The sequence below is a fragment of the Leopardus geoffroyi genome, chromosome X (genome assembly GCF_018350155.1).
Source record: "Leopardus geoffroyi isolate Oge1 chromosome X, O.geoffroyi_Oge1_pat1.0, whole genome shotgun sequence".
Classification (NCBI taxonomy): Eukaryota; Metazoa; Chordata; class Mammalia; order Carnivora; family Felidae; genus Leopardus; species Leopardus geoffroyi.
This window is the reverse complement of record NC_059343.1, coordinates 101,576,526-101,582,202: the sequence shown is the minus strand read 5'-3', so window position 1 is coordinate 101,582,202 and position 5,677 is coordinate 101,576,526. Positions and strand designations below refer to the sequence as shown.

Here is a 5,677-nt window from a genome sequence, read left to right as displayed (position 1 = left end):
ACTGACAAGGGTCATCTGGCATATTAAGTTTTGTGCACACATCTAATTATTTCCCTAGGATGGTGTCTTTAGAAGTGGAATTAGAGGCTAAAAGATACAACTTGTTGTTTTCTTACTGAAATGTTTTAAAGTAAAAAGTAATTATGAGTTTAAATTATAAAAGCAAAATATACCAGATGCTAAAAAAACAAAGAAGTATACAGCATAGGAAATGTAAGTCATTTCTGCTTTCTCACCCCTCAGAGATCATAATTTTTATTAGGTTAATGTCTATTTTTAATAAGAACAATTATAATGGTCCTTTTAGCGTTGTCCATTGCTGTCCCCAAAGATCGGTCCTTTTAATTCCCACTAGCAGTTGATAAAAGTGCCGATCTCACTGCATACTCATCAACCTTAAGTATTCTTGTTTATTAATATTCACATTTGATGAACAAATTGATATTGAGTGCCTTTTTACATTAATGCTGATTTTGTATATATGTATATATAATTTATACATATTATAAACATTTTATTCACTCTTGTAATTAAAACTTTTGAAGTGCTGGGGTGCCTGGGTGGCTCAGTCAGTTAAGCATCAGATTCTGGGTTTCAGCTCAGGTCATGACCTCACAGGTTTGTGGGTTGGAGCCCCATGTTGGGCTCTGCGTGGACAGTGAGGAGCCTGCTTGGGATTCTCTCTTTCTCTCCCTCTCTCTCTGCCCCTCCTGACGCTCATGCTGTCTCTGTCTCTCTCAAAATAAAGAAATAAAAAAAAACTTTTGAAGTGTTTTTACTCAGGGTTTTTACATTTTTATGTAGTCACATTTATCAACCTTTTCCTTTCTGATTTATTTTTTTTTATATTTAAAAGGCCTTCCCTTTTCCCATGAGCAGATAAATATTCACCCATATTTTCTCACGGTCATTTAAGGTTTAAAAGTTTTCTTAATGTAATTTAAATCATGATATATTTCAAGCATAAGAGAAGTATATAAATTTAATATAACAAGCACCCATTAATCAAACATTCCGATTTAACAGATGCTAACAGTTTGCCATATTTACTTAAGTTTTTTTTTCATAAAAAATACAGCTATAGCTGTAGCTAAAGACCTATCTCCATCCCTTTCCCTACCTATGCTAAAATTTGTGTATGTAATTTACCTGCATGTTTCTATATTATTTATATATGTTTACAACCATATGCATTATGAAGTATTGTTTTGCGAGCTTTAAAATTTTTACCTAAGTAGAATCCTTTCCAACTGACTTTTGTCATTCAATATTGTACTTTCAGGATTTATCCTGATAGACATCCATAATTTCGAGTTTATACATTTTTACTACTTTATCACATACAATTGGATGAATTGGAGTGCTCTTTGTGAATTGTCTGTTCACATCACTTGTTCATTTTTTATTGCGTTGTTGGCTTTCTGTGAATTCTGGATTGTTGGAATTATTTATTCTTGACTCAAATCCCTGTGTGCTATATATGTAGCAACATCACTCATCATCAGGGAAATACAAATCAAAACCACAATGAGATACCACCTCACATGGGTCAGAATGGCTAAAATTAACAGCTCAGGAAACAACAGATGTTGGTGAGGATATGGAGAAAGGGGAACCCTTTTACACTGCTGGTGGGAATGCCAACTGGTACAACCACTCTGCAAAACAGTGTGGAGGTTCCTCAAAAAATTCAAAATAAAACTACCTACGATCTAGCAATTGCACTACTAGGAATTTATCCAAAGGATACAAAAATGCTGATTCAAAGGGGCATAGCATGTGCTCCTGTTTATAGCAGTGCTATCAGCAATAGCCAAATTACGAAAAGAGCCCAAATACCCATTAACTGATGAACGGATAAAGAAGATATGGTATATGTATATAATGGAATACTACTTGAAGATGAAAAAGAAAGAAATCTTGCCATTTGCAACAACATGGATAAAACTAGAGGGTATTATGCTAAGCGAAATAAGTCAGTCAGAGAAAGACAGATATCATATGATTGCACTCATTTGTGGAATTTGAGAAACTCAACAGATGAACATCGGGGAAGGGAAGGAAAATAAGATAAAAACAGGGAGACAAACCAGAAGAGACTCTTACAGAGAACAAACAGAGGGTTTATGGAGGGTAGGTGTTTGGGAGATGTGCTAAAGGGGTGATGGGCATTAAGGAAGGCAGTTTTGGGGATGAGCACTGGGTATTATATGTATGACATGAATCACTGGGTTCTCCTGAAGACAAGACTACACTCTATGTTAACTAACTTGAATTTAAATAAAATATAAAATAAAATAAAATAAAATAAAATAAAATAAAACAAAATAAAATAAAATTCTATCCTCAAGTAAAAAAAAAAAAGCAAATACCTGTTCCAAGTCTATGACTTGTCTTTTTAGTTTATGATATTTTATGATATACACAAGTTTTTAATTTTAATGTCGTACATTTATCAACTATTGCCTTATGACTTATATTATTTTGTCTTATTAAAAAATTGTATCTTAATTCAATGATGTGAAAATATTCCATGCTCTAAAAATTTTTAAGTTTCTATTGTCAAATTTAGGTATTTGATTCACATGGAATTATTATTCTATGTGATGTGGGGTAGGGTTTTCATGTTCTTTTTCCAAATAAATAGCAAACTGCCACAGCACTATTTATTGAGTAGTACATTTTGCCCACACGGAGTAATCATGCTATCTCTATCATATATCAAGTTGCCATAAAATATCGGTCTTTTTCTGGGCTTTCTATTCTGTTCCATTGTTATATTTGTTGAGCCCTGATTCAACAGCCACTGTTAATTACTATAGCTTTATGATGAATCTCAATATCTGGTAGGGAAAGTTCTCCCTTTTTTTTTAAATAATTCTTTGACACTTTCTTGATTATTTTTTGATCTTTCATGTCTCCTAGTGAATTCCAGGGTCAGTTTGTCCCTTTCTGTGAAATGCCCATTTAGAACTTAAATTGGAATTCCCTCGAATTTATTGATTAACTTGGAAACAATTGTGACCTTTCAAATATTTTTTCCTGATCAACAAGCATGATACAAATCCCTATATTGGTCATCTCTTATAGCACTGTCATTTGTGAGTGATCACAGCTGTGGCTCTTTGTATTCAATTGTGCACTTTATTTTCCTGGTCTCTTTGCACCAGCTAGGAGCTCTACTATATGCTTAATAATAGTAACAATAGTGTCATTCTTGTCATTTTCTCAACTTTAAAAGAAATACTGTATTTTGAATACTTTCCCAGTAAGTAAGGTGTCTGCTGTTGGTTTGGGGGTTGATAGCTCTTTTTTTTTTTTAATGTTTATTTATTTTTGAGAGAATGTGCAACGGGTTGATGGGGGTGGGACAAAGGATCTGAAGTGGGCTCTGTTCTGAGAGCAGAGAGCCCAATGCCCATGCAGGGCTCAAACTCATGAACTGCGAGGTCATGATCTGAGTGCAAGGTGGACAGTTAACCAACTGAGCCACCCAGGCACCCCAGGCGTTGATAGCTTTTATCAGGTTAAGGAAGATCCCAAATCTTTGTAGTTTGCTAAAAGTTAATTCATTCTTGAGTAGGCTTTGGATTTTCTCCAAAAAAATTTGTAGCCACAATATGATAAGATTTCCCCCTTTAATCTGTTAAAACAATGATTTGTAGTAATAAATATGTTAATATTAAAAGACCTTTGTATTACGTCTCAGCTTTTTGGCTAAAATCAAGTGTAGTATCTGTTCTTATCAGCTTAAAAGATCTTTGCATTCCTAGGTTAAGCCACGCATGGTCATCATGTGTTTTTTTAATGCATGTTTGATTTTTCTACTATTTTATTCAGAATTTTGCAATTATATATAAATGAGATTAATCTATGATATTTTCCTTGTATTTTTTGAGTTGGGATTTTGTATTAAGTATTTGTATTTGCCTCAAAAAGTGAGCTTTACCTATTTATTATTTTATTCACTCGTTCACTGATTCCCAGATGAGCATTTGGATTACTTGGGGTAATTTTTGTTTTTTGATTTTTGTTTGTTTATAAAATAATGCTCAGGGTTTTTTGGCCCATACCAAATAAATCAGAATCTCTCGAGGTGGATCCAAGCATCAATATTTTAAAATGCTCCCCAGGTGACTATAATGTAAAGCCAGGTTAGAGAACCACTGCTCTAGAACAGTTTGTGTAGGATACAGCTTGTCTGTTCTTCAAGAGCATAAGAAAGAAAATATTTGTTCTGTGAAATTTGGGTAGAATTTGTCTGTGAAATTGTCTGGCCTGGTGATTTTGTATGTAGATTCTAAAATGTTTATTCAGTTTCTTTATTGGTTATATAGATATATTCAAGGTTTTTTTCTGTTATTTCTTAAGCCAGTTTTAGTAATTATTTCTTAGAAAATTCATTTCTTATGTTTTCAGATTTATTGGCATGAAGTTGGTCATGATATTTCCATATGAATTTTTAGTCTCCTCTGTATCTCTAATTATATCCCTGCTTTTCATTCCTTATATTTTTAACATGCTTTTTCTTTCTTTTTTTATAAATATATCCACTATGTGGTTTCCATATTTTACTAGTCTTTTCAAAAGACCAGGATTTGGTTTGTTGATGCTCTGTATTATTTTCTATCTCATTAATTTCCTTTGTATTATGATTTTATTTTTTCTAATTTTCTTAGGTTTGCTCTTCATTTTCTAACTTCTTCCAATTTTTAATGCTTAATATTTTCTAAGGCCTACTTATCAGCCTATAAATGTATTAGTTATGTACTGCTGTATCTGCATCTCTTGAGTTAACGATTCATGTTTTCATTGGTTTTAAATTTTAAATTTTTTCAAATTGCCATTACAATGTTTTCTTTGAACTATTCATATATATATATACACATATGAACTCATCTCTTTCTCTCTCCTATATATATATATATATATATATATGCCCTCTTTTTTTAATGCTTTCTATGGGTATTGCATTGTGGTCATAGAAACTGTTCTGTGTGATATCTGCTTTTTTGTATGTTTGGGTTTTTTTTGTTTTGTATTTTGGTATTTATAGAGATGAGGCTCAATCTAGTCATGTTCACTGTTTATATATTACCCAATAAACTTGAGAAGACTATATTTTCTGATGGCTTTGTGTGAGGTAATATATATGCCAGTTAGACCAAATTCTTGTTAATTGTGTAGTTCAATTTTTTTTGTAGCCTTACTATTTTTGTCTCCTTGATTGATCAGTTATTGAGAGAGCAATATTAAAATCTCCCATTATAATTGTGGATTTGTCCATTTTTCTTTCCACTTCCATCAATTTTTTCTTCTTATTTATTTGAGACTATGTTTTTTGGTTCATGAAACTTAATGATTATTTTATATTCTAGTCAACTGATCATTTTGCTATTATGTAACTAATACTTTTTATATCTTTTAATGCTATTTACTTTTTTGTAAGTTTTTCTTTTAATTCCAGTTAGTTAACAGTATTATATTAGTTTCAAGTATAAATATAGTGATTCAACGATTCCATACCCCACCTAGTACTCATCACAACAAGTGCATTCCTTAATCCCCATCACCTATTTAACCCATCCCTGCCTACCCCTCCACCCTGGTAACCATCAGTTTGTTCTCTATAGTTAAGAGTCTGTTTCTTGGTTTCTCTCTCTCTCTACCTCTTTTT

General features: G+C 32.3%; 1 pseudogene; it reads left to right on the top strand.

Moving 5' to 3' along the window:
* The first annotated feature begins 3,697 nt into the window (after positions 1-3,697).
* Positions 3,698-3,825, top strand: LOC123595585 (annotated as a pseudogene).
* Positions 3,826-5,677: the final 1,852 nt, after the last annotated feature.